The 15,155-nt window shown below is 39.4% G+C and overlaps 1 pseudogene; it reads right to left on the reverse strand.

Annotated features, from left to right (window-relative positions):
* The window catches only part of LOC136947181 (zinc finger protein 721-like), a 43,079-nt pseudogene extending 28,990 nt beyond the window's left edge, over positions 1-14,089 (reverse strand).
* Between the last annotated feature and the right edge of the window lie 1,066 nt (positions 14,090-15,155).

Genomic DNA, 15,155 nt, shown 5'->3' on the forward strand with positions numbered 1-15,155 from the left:
CTGTCATAATGTTCACTTTGCATATGTAATGGTGATCATTTGGTGAGCGGTCTATGTTTCTCAGGTTTATTTTCTCTGGAGAAACATGGAGCACTTTGATAAACGTTATCTCTGGCATACAACGTCCCCTTATAGTAATTTGATTTTCTTCAAAAAACAATGTAGGATTACTTACTACACTATAAGGATTTCATGCATTAACAATAAAATTTGGATTTGGAGACTTTGGATTGGAATTGCAAAGTTTTAAATCCAGTAATAATATTCTCTCCTGCGCGTCTCATTTTCTATTTAAAAACAGAGAATTACCTAGAAAATAATTTACTGAAGGTTTTTGAGCACTCAACTTATATTTACTCCACTGCAGCAATACAGAACACAGCAAGCTACATTTATGCTGCCTCATGTTTTTGACTTCAGGCATGTATCACGTTTGTGGTTGTTTTGTTGTTTCTAGTTTTGCTTCCGGACAACCGAAGTTCTGAGGCACCGTGTTTCCATCTTTCAGTCAAACACTGGCTGTTCGGATTTGTACCTGGTGAATTAAGAAATGTGTAGTTAGCCCCAGAGTTGCCACTAGATGGAATGGTAAAGTCAACTTCAATGGAGCAAGTGAAAAACCAGGACTGCAATTGGACTTGGCAGCTCTCTAGTTAGTAAAAGTGGGCAACTCGACACAATAAGCGCATTCTGCTTAGCCATACTGTAAGTTTAAAAAATTGATATCATATTTTACTTCAAATTTAAAACAATTTAGAATTATAAGTATGTGTTTTCAATGTAATAAGAAGTTGATCTAGGTTTATATTATAGACACACAGCAGGTTATGCAATAGTCTAATGAGGTCAAATCTAAACTAACTTAGAGGGTAAAATACAGTTTGTGTGAGAACATCCCAGTGAGGTAGGAGAGAAATGTGTAAACTGCCCTGTTATCAGGCTATCATCTGGTAAATAGCACAATTAACCCCTTTGTTGTAGAACCATTCAGTCTCATGACCCTTGACTTGCAAATGTAAATACAGATAATATGTGTCTGTACTCTACAATGGATGAAGATCAGTGTTCATTGGACTGGTTATCAGCAACATTATTCAGGATGTTTGTTTAGGACAAGTAATTATTGAAATAGTTTCTGAATATTTTGGTATCCAATTGAGAAAATCGATTTCTATGATACTTGAAGTGTAAAAGTGAATTCCTTCACATCTACAAGCCCATCTAAGTAAACCTAAATGGTGTGTTATTGTTAATGAAAACAACCTTTTTTGGCCTTCCAATGTTAGGATCATATCCACCATTGTAACGTAAATGTACAAAGTGATAAAGCACAGTATTAAACTTAACAAACAAGTTTGTTGAGATACGATTTGAATTATTAGTATAATCCTGAATATTACGCATACTCCTGAGCACAATGGACATCCAATGCTGAGAATAATATACTTCTGTAAACATGTCAAAAATGCAGTTTGTCAGCAACTTCTGTACTATGTTCACAAGTAGTTTGGAAACACACTTCACCCAATGTAGGTGAACTGTCACAAAACAAATCAACCAAGATGGAAAAAGTATTTCAGACAACTTTATTTGTATATCACTTTTCAAATCAGTTTTACAAAAGGCTTTACATTTACCAACAAAGCTAAAAGACTGAAAACAAGTGATAAAGAAGGATCGACATGAAGCAATGAATATTCATTTAGCAGACACTTTTATCCAAATCAACAACTAGAGGACAACAGGACTTCAATATAGTCTGAGTAAATATAGACAGATTCAACATAATCAGTCAGTATTGTCTGAAATATATTCTGTATCGTCTGAAAAAAACATAGCAAATGATCACTTGGTGAGAGAATGAGTAACCCTCTACATCAGAACCACCAAGTCTACTATCACAGGAAATTCTAATACATTTGCATGGTTAGTTTGGAACAACCCACACGCGCCTCAACACCTCCTATATTTACAATACCAGATCATTTTAAACTACAAAAACTGAAACTTCCATGTGCTTGAATTAAATTGCTTCAGAACAGAAAGGTGTCAGCCAGAGTTGACCAGGTTTCTACCCAGTTTGACACAGCTTCCCTCCATCGTTAAATGGGTAGAGTATTATTTCCTGTTTGTGTGCAGTCATGTTGGACTGGTGATCTGGTGTTACTGCATGTGCAGGCCAGTTGTTATTTCAGCTGTGGGTCATACAGAAGTTCTATCAGCTGCTGGGACAGCTTGGCCCAAGACATCACTGCTTTGGGTTGTTTCTATTGTGGATACGCAGGTGACTCTTCAGATTGCTATTTTTTTTACAGGAATATTCACAGTGTGGGCAGCTGTAGGGCTTCTCTCCTGTGTGGATCCTGCTGTGTTTCTTCAAATCACCTGAAGTAGAGAAGGCTTTATCACAGCATTCACAGGTGTGAGGCTTTTCTCCTGTGTGGATCCTGCAGTGAATGTTGAGAGTACCAGCACGGCTAAAAGTTTTACCACAAAAGTCACAGCTGTAGGGCTTCTCTCCTGTGTGGATCCTGCTGTGTTTCTTCAAATCACCTGAGGTAGAGAAGGCTTGATCACAGCATTCACATGTGTGAGGCTTTTACCCAGTGTGGATCCTGCAGTGAATGAGATCAAATCTAAACTAACTTGGAGGATAAAATACAGTTTGTATGAGAACATCCCAGTGAGGTAGGAGATAAATGTGTAAACTGCCCTGTTATCAGGCTATCATCTGGTAAATAGGACAATTAACCCCTTTGTTTTACAACCATTCAGTCTCATGACCCTTGACTTGCGAATGTAAATACAGAGAATGTGTGTCCGTACTCTACAATGGATTAAGATCAGTGTGCATTGCACTGGTCATCAGCAACATTATTCAGGATGTTTGTTTAGGACAAGTAATTATGGAAATAGCTTCTGACTATTTTGGTATCCAATTGAGCAAATCTTTTTCTATGATACTTGAAGTGTAAAGGTGAACTCCTTCACATCTTCAAGGCCATAAGCCAACCCATAAACCAGCCCATAAGCCCGTAATCCTAAATGGTGTGTTATTTGGAATAAAAACAACCTGTTTTGGTCTTCCAATGTCAGGATCCTATCCACTATTGTAACGTAAAAACGTACCAAGCGATAAAGCACAGTATTAAACTTAAGAAACAAGTTTGTTGAGATTGGTTTTGAATTATTATTACAATCCTGAATATGAGCACAATGGACAATGCTGAGAATAACATACTTCTGTAAACATGTCTACATGTCAAAAATGCAGTGAAATACAGTTAGTCAGTAACGTCTGTCCTATGTTCACAAGTAGTTTGGAAACATACTATTTAGGTGAACTGTCACAAAACAAATCAACCAAGACAGAGGAGGTATTTCGGACAACTTTATTTGTAAATCACTTTTCAAATCTGTTTGACAAAAGGCTTTACACTTACCAACAAATTTAACAGCCTAAAACCAAGTGATAATGAAGTCCTCTTGTGTGGATCCTGCTGTGTTTCTTCAAATCACTCTTGTTAGAGAAGGCTTTATCACAGCATTCACAGAAGTGGGGCTTTTCCCCAGTGTGGATCCTGCACTCAATGTTGAGAGTACCAGACAACTTTATTGGTTTATCACTTTTCATGTACTTTGTATGTAGAAAGAACAGCAGAAAGTTCATAGAACAACAGGACTTCAATAAAGTCTGAGTAAATATAGACATATTCAACATAATCAGTTAGTATTGTTTGAAATATATTCAGTATGGTCTGAAAAACCCTAGCAAATGATCACTTGGTGAGAGACACAGTAACCCTCTACATCAGAACCACCAAGTCATATTTGACTGTAGATCTGGTGTTACTGCATGTGCTGTTCCGGTAGGTCAGTAGTTCTTCCAGCTGTGGGTCATACAGAAGTTCTCTCAGGTGGTGACTGCTGGGACAGCTTGGCCCTAGACATCACTGCTTTGTGGTTTTCTATTGTGGATACGCAGATGACTCTTCAGATTGCCATTTGTTTTACCTGAGTAGTCACAGTGTCGGCAGTTGTAGGGATTCTCTCCTGCTAAATGACTAAATGTGGTCACAGCTGTAGGGCTTTTCTCCTATGTGGATCCTGCTGTGTTTCTTCAACCCACCTGAGGTAGAGAAGGCTTCATCACAGCATTCACAGGTGTGGGGCTTTTCCCCAGTGTGGATCCTGCAGTGAATGTTGAGAGTACCAGCACGGCTAAAGCTTTTACCACAGAAGTCACAGCTGTAGGGCTTCTCTCCAGTGTGGATCCTGCAGTGTTTGCGGAGAGTACCAGCTTCGCTAAAGGTTTTACCACAGAGATCACAGCTGTAGGGCTTCTCTCCAGTGTGGATCCTCTGGTGAACTGTTAAATTGCCATCCCAGCTAAATGTTTTACCACAGAGATCACAGCTGTAGGGTTTCTCATCAGTGTGGATCCTGCGGTGACCTCTTAAGTTGCCAGCCTGGCTAAAGGTTTTACCACAGAGGTCACAGCTGTAGGGCTTCTCTCCAGTGTGGATCATCATGTGGGTCTTGAGGCTACTGGATGAGGAAAGGCTCTTCCCACAGGTGTCACAGTGATGTGTCTCCATAACTCTGGTCTCTCTTTGTTCTCTGTCTAGTCTCTCTGGATCCTGTCTTGGATCTAGTCTCTAGAAGCTTATTTCTGCTGTGGTCACTGCTCTTTCTGGTTGATCCTCTCTCTGGGAACTGCTGTCTCTGGTTCAGTCTCTCTCTGTAGTCTCTCTGGTTGAGTCTCTCTGGAGCTATATGATGTCTTCTTAGTCAAGTCTCCGCCCACAATCAAGTATGGTTGGCCAATGGGGGATCTGGAGGAAACAAACAGCTCCATGTTAATGAGAACTCAGATTTTACATATAAAGGAAATCTTTTGTCTGTCATAATGTCCACTCTGCATATGTAATGGAGATCATTTAATGAGAGGTGTATGTTTCTCAGGTTTATTTTGTCTGGAGAAACATGTAACACTGTGATAAAAACCTTATCTCTGGCATACAACACCTCCTTCTAATAATGAGATTTTCTTCAAAATAATAATATAGAATTAGTTACTACACAAGCATTTCATGCAAATTAATAATACTCTTTGCATTTGTTAGATTTGGGATTGGAATTGCAAAATTTTAAATAATTCAGTAATAATATTCTCTATTGCATGTGTCTCATTTTCTATTTAAAAACTTAGAATTACAACCTAGAAAATAATTTACCAGTGGTTTTTGTGCACTCAACTTATATTGACGTCACAGCATGCGCTTTTCTTATGTGTGTGTCTAATATGGCAGCCAGCCATAGACAGTTGATTAAGGTGACATTTTGTATTCTTAGAGGAACTTGACTCAAATGTGAAAACTTTCATGGTTTCCACTTCTTTGTTAGTAACTTCTCTCCTGGATTCAAATTGAACATCTGAAGACGTTCATTTAACCCAAACAAAGTGGAACTTTATCTAACTTTATATTATAGACACACAGCAGGCTATGCAATAGTCTAATGAGATCAAATCTAAACTAACTTGGAGGATAAAATACAGTTTGTATGAGAACATCCAAGTGAGGTAGGAGATAAATGTGTAAACTGCCCTGTTATCAGGCTATCATCTGGTAAATAGGACAATTAACCCCTTTGTTTTACAACCATTCAGTCTCATGACCCTTGACTTGCGAATGTAAATACAGAGAATGTGTGTCCGTACTCTACAATGGATTAAGATCAGTGTGCATTGCACTGGTCATCAGTAACATTATTCAGGATGTTTGTTTAGGACAAGTAATTATGGAAATAGCTTCTGACTATTTTGGTATCCAATTGAGCAAATCTTTTTCTATGATACTTGAAGTGTAAAGGTGAACTCCTTCACATCTTCAAGGCCATAAGCCAACCCATAAACCAGCCCATAAGCCCGCAATCCTAAATGGTGTGTTATTTGGAATAAAAACAACCTGTTTTGGTCTTCCAATGTCAGGATCCTATCCACTATTGTAACGTAAAAACGTACCAAGCGATAAAGCACAGTATTAAACTTAAGAAACAAGTTTGTTGAGATTGGTTTTGAATTATTATTACAATCCTGAATATGAGCACAATGGACAATGCTGAGAATAACATACTTCTGTAAACATGTCTACATGTCAAAAATGCAGTGAAATACAGTTAGTCAGTAACGTCTGTCCTATGTTCACAAGTAGTTTGGAAACATACTATTTAGGTGAACTGTCACAAAACAAATCAACCAAGACAGAGAAGGTATTTCGGACAACTTTATTTGTAAATCACTTTTCAAATCTGTTTGACAAAAGGCTTTACACTTACCAACAAAGCTAACAGACTAAAACCAAGTGATAATGAAGTCCTCTTGTGTGGATCCTGCTGTGTTTCTTCAAATCACTCTTGTTAGAGAAGGCTTTATCACAGCATTCACAGAAGTGGGGCTTTTCCCCAGTGTGGATCCTGCAGTGAATGTTGAGAGTATCAGCCCGGTTAAAGGTTTTCCCACAGAAGTTACATCTGTAGGGCCTCTCTCCTGTGTGGATCCTGCTGTGTTTCTTCAAATTACCCTTGTTAGAGAAGGCTTTATCACAGCATTCACAGGTGTGAGGCTTTTCCCCAGTGTGGATCCTGCAGTGAATGTTGAGATTTCCAGCACGGCTAAAGGTTTTACCACAGAAGCCACAGTTGTAGGGCTTCTCTCCAGTGTGGATCCTGCGGTGGCCTCTTAAGCTTACTTCATGACTAAAGGTTTTACCACAGAGGTCACAGCTGTAGGGCTTCTCTCCAGTGTGGATCCTGCGGTGACCTCTTAAGCTTACTTCATGACTAAAGGTTTTACCACAGAGGTCACAGCTGTAGGGCTTCTCTCCAGTGTGGATCCTGCAGTGAACATTGAGAGTACTAGCCTGGCTAAAGGTTTTACCACAGAGGTCACAGCTGTAGGGCTTCTCTCCAGTGTGGATCCTGCAGTGAACGTTGAGAGTACTAGCCTGGCTAAAGGTTTTACCACAGAGGTCACAGCTGTAGGGCTTCTCTCCAGTGTGGATCATCATGTGCTTCTTGAGGCTACTGGATGAGGAAATGCTCTTCCCACAGGTGTCACAGGGATGTGTCTCCATAACTCTGGTCTCTCTTTGTTCTCTGTCTGGTCTCCCTAGATCCTGTCTTGTATCTCGTCTCTAGAACCTTGTTTCTCTGTGGGTACTTCTCTTTCTTGTTGACCCTCTCTTTGGGAACTGTTGTCTCTGGTTGAGTCTCTCTGTAGTCTCTCTGGTTGAGTCTCTCTGGAGCTATATGATGTCTTCTCTGTCTAGTCTCCACCCACAATCAAGTATGGTTGGCCAATGGGGGATCTGGAGAAAACAGCTCCATGTTAATGAGAACTCAGATTTGACATATAAAGGAAATCTTTTGTCTATCATAATGCCCACTTTGCATATGTAATGGTGATCATTTAATGAAAGGTGTATGTTTCTCAGGTTTATTTTGTCTGGAGAAACATGTAACACTGTGATAAAAACCTTATCTCTGGCATACAACACCTCCTTCTAATAATTAGATTTTCTTCAAAATAATAATATAGAATTAGTTACTACACAAGCATTTCATGCAAATTAATAATACTCTTTGCATTTATTAGATTTGGGATTAGAATTGCAAAATTTTAAATAATTCAGTAATAATATTCTCTATTGCATGTGTCTCATTTTCTATTTAAAAACGTAGAATTACAACCTAGAAAATAATTTACCAGTGGTTTTTGTGCACTCAACTTATATTGAAGCCACAGCATGCGCTTTTCTTATGTGTGTATCTAATATGGCAGCCAGCCATAGACAGTTGAATAAGGTGACATTTTGTATTCTTAGAGGAACTTGAGTCAAATATGAAAACTTTCATGGTTTCCACTTCTTTGTTAGTAACTTCTCTCCTGGATTCAAATTGAACATCTGAAGACGTTCATTTAACCCAAACAAAGTGGAACTTTATCTAACTTTATATTATAGACACACAGCAAGTTATGCAATAGTCTAATGAGATCAAATCTAAACTAACTTGGAGGATAAAATACAGTTTGTATGAGAACATCCCAGTGAGGTAGGAGATAAATTTGTAAACTGCCCTGTTATCAGGCTATCATCTGGTAAATAGGACAATTAACCCCTTTGTTTTACAACCATTCAGTCTCATGACCCTCGACTTGCGAATGTAAATACAGAGAATGTGTGTCCGTACTCTACAATGGATTAAGATCAGTGTGCATTGCACTGGTCATCAGCAACATTATTCAGGATGTTTGTTTAGGACAAGTAATTATGGAAATAGCTTCTGACTATTTTGGTATCCAATTGAGCAAATCTTTTTCTATGATACTTGAAGTGTAAAGGTGAACTCCTTCACATCTTCAAGGCCATAAGCCAACCCATAAACCAGTCCATAAGCCCGTAATCCTAAATGGTGTGTTATTTGGAATAAAAACAACCTGTTTTGGTCTTCCAATGTCAGGATCCTATCCACTATTGTAACGTAAAAACGTACCAAGCGATAAAGCACAGTATTAAACTTAAGAAACAAGTTTGTTGAGATTGGTTTTGAATTATTATTACAATCCTGAATATGAGCACAATGGACAATGCTGAGAATAACATACTTCTGTAAACATGTCTACATGTCAAAAATGCAGTGAAATACAGTTAGTCAGTAACGTCTGTCCTATGTTCACAAGTAGTTTGGAAACATACTATTTAGGTGAACTGTCACAAAACAAATCAACCAAGACAGAGAAGGTATTTCGGACAACTTTATTTGTAAATCACTTTTCAAATCTGTTTGACAAAAGGCTTTACACTTACCAACAAAGCTAACAGACTAAAACCAAGTGATAATGAAGTCCTCTTGTGTGGATCCTGCTGTGTTTCTTCAAATCACTCTTGTTAGAGAAGGCTTTATCACAGCATTCACAGAAGTGGGGCTTTTCCCCAGTGTGGATCCTGCAGTGAATGTTGAGAGTATCAGCCCGGTTAAAGGTTTTCCCACAGAAGTTACATCTGTAGGGCCTCTCTCCTGTGTGGATCCTGCTGTGTTTCTTCAAATTACCCTTGTTAGAGAAGGCTTTATCACAGCATTCACAGGTGTGAGGCTTTTCCCCAGTGTGGATCCTGCAGTGAATGTTGAGATTTCCAGCACGGCTAAAGGTTTTACCACAGAAGCCACAGTTGTAGGGCTTCTCTCCAGTGTGGATCCTGCGGTGGCCTCTTAAGCTTACTTCATGACTAAAGGTTTTACCACAGAGGTCACAGCTGTAGGGCTTCTCTCCAGTGTGGATCCTGCGGTGACCTCTTAAGCTTACTTCATGACTAAAGGTTTTACCACAGAGGTCACAGCTGTAGGGCTTCTCTCCAGTGTGGATCCTGCAGTGAACATTGAGAGTACTAGCCTGGCTAAAGGTTTTACCACAGAGGTCACAGCTGTAGGGCTTCTCTCCAGTGTGGATCCTGCAGTGAACGTTGAGAGTACTAGCCTGGCTAAAGGTTTTACCACAGAGGTCACAGCTGTAGGGCTTCTCTCCAGTGTGGATCATCATGTGCTTCTTGAGGCTACTGGATGAGGAAATGCTCTTCCCACAGGTGTCACAGGGATGTGTCTCCATAACTCTGGTCTCTCTTTGTTCTCTGTCTGGTCTCCCTAGATCCTGTCTTGTATCTCGTCTCTAGAACCTTGTTTCTCTGTGGGTACTTCTCTTTCTTGTTGACCCTCTCTTTGGGAACTGTTGTCTCTGGTTGAGTCTCTCTGTAGTCTCTCTGGTTGAGTCTCTCTGGAGCTATATGATGTCTTCTCTGTCTAGTCTCCACCCACAATCAAGTATGGTTGGCCAATGGGGGATCTGGAGAAAACAGCTCCATGTTAATGAGAACTCAGATTTGACATATAAAGGAAATCTTTTGTCTATCATAATGCCCACTTTGCATATGTAATGGTGATCATTTAATGAAAGGTGTATGTTTCTCAGGTTTATTTTGTCTGGAGAAACATGTAACACTGTGATAAAAACCTTATCTCTGGCATACAACACCTCCTTCTAATAATTAGATTTTCTTCAAAATAATAATATAGAATTAGTTACTACACAAGCATTTCATGCAAATTAATAATACTCTTTGCATTTATTAGATTTGGGATTAGAATTGCAAAATTTTAAATAATTCAGTAATAATATTCTCTATTGCATGTGTCTCATTTTCTATTTAAAAACGTAGAATTACAACCTAGAAAATAATTTACCAGTGGTTTTTGTGCACTCAACTTATATTGAAGCCACAGCATGCGCTTTTCTTATGTGTGTATCTAATATGGCAGCCAGCCATAGACAGTTGAATAAGGTGACATTTTGTATTCTTAGAGGAACTTGAGTCAAATATGAAAACTTTCATGGTTTCCACTTCTTTGTTAGTAACTTCTCTCCTGGATTCAAATTGAACATCTGAAGACGTTCATTTAACCCAAACAAAGTGGAACTTTATCTAACTTTATATTATAGACACACAGCAAGTTATGCAATAGTCTAATGAGATCAAATCTAAACTAACTTGGAGGATAAAATACAGTTTGTATGAGAACATCCCAGTGAGGTAGGAGATAAATGTGTAAACTGCCCTGTTATCAGGCTATCATCTGGTAAATAGGACAATTAACCCCTTTGTTTTACAACCATTCAGTCTCATGACCCTCGACTTGCGAATGTAAATACAGAGAATGTGTGTCCGTACTCTACAATGGATTAAGATCAGTGTGCATTGCACTGGTCATCAGCAACATTATTCAGGATGTTTGTTTAGGACAAGTAATTATGGAAATAGCTTCTGACTATTTTGGTATCCAATTGAAGTGTAAAGGTGAACTCCTTCACATCTTCAAGGCCATAAGCCAACCCATAAACCAGCCCATAAGCCCGTAATCCTAAATGGTGTGTTATTTGGAATAAAAACAACCTGTTTTGGTCTTCCAATGTCAGGATCCTATCCACTATTGTAACGTAAAAACGTACCAAGCGATAAAGCACAGTATTAAACTTAAGAAACAAGTTTGTTGAGATTGGTTTTGAATTATTATTACAATCCTGAATATGAGCACAATGGACAATGCTGAGAATAACATACTTCTGTAAACATGTCTACATGTCAAAAATGCAGTGAAATACAGTTAGTCAGTAACGTCTGTCCTATGTTCACAAGTAGTTTGGAAACATACTATTTAGGTGAACTGTCACAAAACAAATCAACCAAGACAGAGAAGGTATTTCGGACAACTTTATTTGTAAATCACTTTTCAAATCTGTTTGACAAAAGGCTTTACACTTACCAACAAAGCTAACAGACTAAAACCAAGTGATAATGAAGTCCTCTTGTGTGGATCCTGCTGTGTTTCTTCAAATCACTCTTGTTAGAGAAGGCTTTATCACAGCATTCACAGAAGTGGGGCTTTTCCCCAGTGTGGATCCTGCAGTGAATGTTGAGAGTATCAGCCCGGTTAAAGGTTTTCCCACAGAAGTTACATCTGTAGGGCCTCTCTCCTGTGTGGATCCTGCTGTGTTTCTTCAAATTACCCTTGTTAGAGAAGGCTTTATCACAGCATTCACAGGTGTGAGGCTTTTCCCCAGTGTGGATCCTGCAGTGAATGTTGAGATTTCCAGCACGGCTAAAGGTTTTACCACAGAAGTCACAGTTGTAGGGCTTCTCTCCAGTGTGGATCATCATGTGGGTCTTGAGGCTACTGGATGAGGAAAGGCTCTTCCCACAGGTGTCACAGGGATGTGTCTCCATAACTCTGGTCTCTTTTTGTTCTCTGTCTAGTCTCTCTGGATCCTGTCTTGGATCTAGTCTCTAGAAGCTTATTTCTGCTGTGGTTACTGCTCTTTCTGGTTGATCCTCTCTCTGGGAACTGCTGTCTCTGGTTCAGTCTCTCTCTCTGTAGTCTCTCTGGTTGAGTCTCTCTGGAGCTATATGATGTCTTCTTAGTCAAGTCTCCGCCCACAATCAAGTATGGTTGGCCAGTGGGGGATCTGGAGAAAACAGCTCAATGTTAATGAGAACTTAGATTTTACATATAAAGGAAATCTTTTGTCTATCATAATGCCCACTTTGCACATGTAATGGTGAGAGTTTGTGGAGTTGGAGATTTGGTGAGAGGTGTATGTTTCTCAGGTTTATTTTGTCTGCAGAAACATGTAACACTGCTAAAAACTTAATCTCGGGCATACAACTCCTCCTTATAGTAATGTGATTTTCTTCAAAATAATAATTTAGAATTAGTTACTACACTATAAGCTAGGATCATATCCACCATTGTAACATAAATGTACAAAGTGATAAAGCACAGTATTAAACTTAAGAAACAAGTTTGTTGAGATACGATTTGAATTATTAGTATAAACCATGAATATTACGCATACTCCTGAGCACAATGGACATCCAATGCTGAGAATAACATACTTCTGTACACATGTCAAAAAGGCAGAGAAATACCGTTTGTCAGTAACTTCTGTACTATGTTCACAAGTAGTTTGGAAACACATTTCACCCAATGTAGGTGAACTGTCACAAAACAAATCAACCAAGATGGAAAAGGTATTTCAGACAACTTTATTTGTATATCACTTTTCAAATCAGTTTTACAAAGGCTTTACATTTACCAACAAAGCTAAAAGACTGAAACCAAGTGATAATGAAGTATCGACATGAAGCAATGAATATTCATTTAGCAGACACTTTTATCCAAATCAACATCTAGAGGACAACAGGTCTTCAATATAGTCAGGCTAAATATAGACAGATTCAACATAATTGCTCAGTATTGCCTGAAATATATTCTGCATGGTCTGAAAAACCCTAGCAAATGATCACTTGGTAAGATACAGAGTAACCCTCTACATCAGAACCACCAAGTCTAATATAACAGGAAATGCTAATACTGTACATTTTCATGGTGCGTTACTTCATGTGCTGTCCCAGTAGGTGTAGGCCAGTAGTTCTTCCAGCTGTGGGTCATACAGAACTTCCCTCAAGTGGTGACTGCTGGGAAAGCTTGGCCCCAGACATCACTGCTTTGGGGTTTTTCTATTGTGGATACGCAGGTGACTCTTCAGATGGCCATTTGTTTTACATGGACAGTCACAGTGTGGGCAGCTGATTTGTGTGGGCTTCACTCCTGTGTGGATCCTGCTCTGTTTCTTCAACGTACCTGAGGTAGAGAAGGCTTCATCACAGTATTCACAGTTTTGGGGCTACTCTCCTGTGTGGATCCTGCGGTGAATGTTAAGATTAGCAGCCAAGCTAAAGGTTTTACCACAGAAGTCACAGCTGAAGGGCTTCTCTCCAGTGTGGGTTCTGCTGTGTTTCTTCAAAGCACTTGAGGTAGAGAAGGCTTTATCACAGCATTCACAGTTGTAGGGCTTCTCTCCAGTGTGGATCATGCAGTGAATGTTGAGAGTACCAGCCCGGCTAAAGGTTTTACCACAGAGGTCACAGCTGTAGGGCTTCTCTCCAGTGTGGATCCTGCAGTGATTGTTTAGAGTATCAACCCGGCTAAAGGTTTTGCCACAGAGTTCACAGCTGTAGGGCTTCTCTACAGTGTGGATCCTGCGGTGAACATTGAGATTTCTAGCCACGCTAAAGGTTCTACCACAGAGGTCACAGCTGTAGGGCTTCTCTCCAGTGTGGATCCTGCGGTGACCTCTTAAGCTTACTTCATGGCTAAAGGTTTTACCACAGAGGTCACAGCTGTAGGGCTTCTCTCCAGTGTGGATCCTGCGGTGACGTCTTAAGCTGCCAGCATGGCTAAAGGTTTTACTACAGAGGTCACAGCTGTAGAGTGTCTCTCTAGTGTGGATCCTGTGGTGACCTCTTAAGCTGCCAGCATGGCTAAAGGTTTTATCACAGAGGTCACAGCTGTAGGGCTTCTCTCCAGTGTGGATCCTGCAGTGAACGTTGAGAGTACTAGCCTGGCTAAAGGTTTTACCACAGAGGTCACAGCTGTAGGGCTTCTCTCCAGTGTGGATCATCATGTGCCTCTTAAGGCTACTGGATGAGGAAATGCTCTTCCCACAGGTGTCACAGGGATGTGTCTCCATAACTCTGGTCTCTCTTTGTTCTCTGTCTGGTCTCTCTAGATCCTGTCTTGTATCTCGTCTCTAGAACCTTGTTTCTCTGTGGGTACTTCTCTTTCTTGTTGACCCTCTCTCTTTGGAAACTGTTGTCTCTAGTTGAGACTCTCTGTAGTCTCTCTGGTTGAGTCTCTCTGGAGCTATATGATGTCTTCTCTGTCTAGTCTCCGCCCACAATCAAGTATGGTTGGCCAGTGGGGGATCTGGAGAAAACAGCTCAATGTTAATGAGAACTTAGATTTTACATATAAAGGAAATCTTTTGTCTATCATAATGCCCACTTTGCACATGTAATGGTGAGAGTTTGTGGAGTTGGAGATTTGGTGAGAGGTGTATGTTTCTCAGGTTTATTTTGTCTGCAGAAACATGTAACACTGCTAAAAACTTAATCTCGGGCATACAACTCCTCCTTATAGTAATGTGATTTTCTTCAAAATAATAATTAAGGATTAGTTACTACACTATAAGCTAGGATCATATCCACCATTGTAACATAAATGTACAAAGTGATAAAGCACAGTATTAAACTTAAGAAACAAGTTTGTTGGGATACGATTTGAATTATTATGATAATCCTGAATATTACGCATACACCTGAGCACAATGGACATCCAATGCTGAGAATAACTTACTGCTGCAAACGTCAAACATGCAGTGAAATACAGTTTGTCAGTAACTTCTGTACTATGTTCACAAGTAGTTTGGAAACACACTTCACCCAATGTAGGTGAACTGTCACAAAACAAATCAACCAAGACAGAGAAGGTATTCCAGACAACTTTATTTGAATATCACTTTTCAAATCAGTTTTACAAAAGGTTTTACATTTACCAACAAAGGTAAAAGACTGAAACCAAGTGATAATGAAGTATCGACATAAAGCAATGAATATTCATTTAGCAGACACTTTTATCCAAATCAACAACTAGTGGACAACAGGACTTCAATATAGTCTGAGTAAATATAGACAGATTCAACA

The sequence above is a fragment of the Osmerus mordax genome, chromosome 8, assembly GCF_038355195.1.
Source record: "Osmerus mordax isolate fOsmMor3 chromosome 8, fOsmMor3.pri, whole genome shotgun sequence".
NCBI lineage: Eukaryota > Metazoa > Chordata > Actinopteri > Osmeriformes > Osmeridae > Osmerus > Osmerus mordax.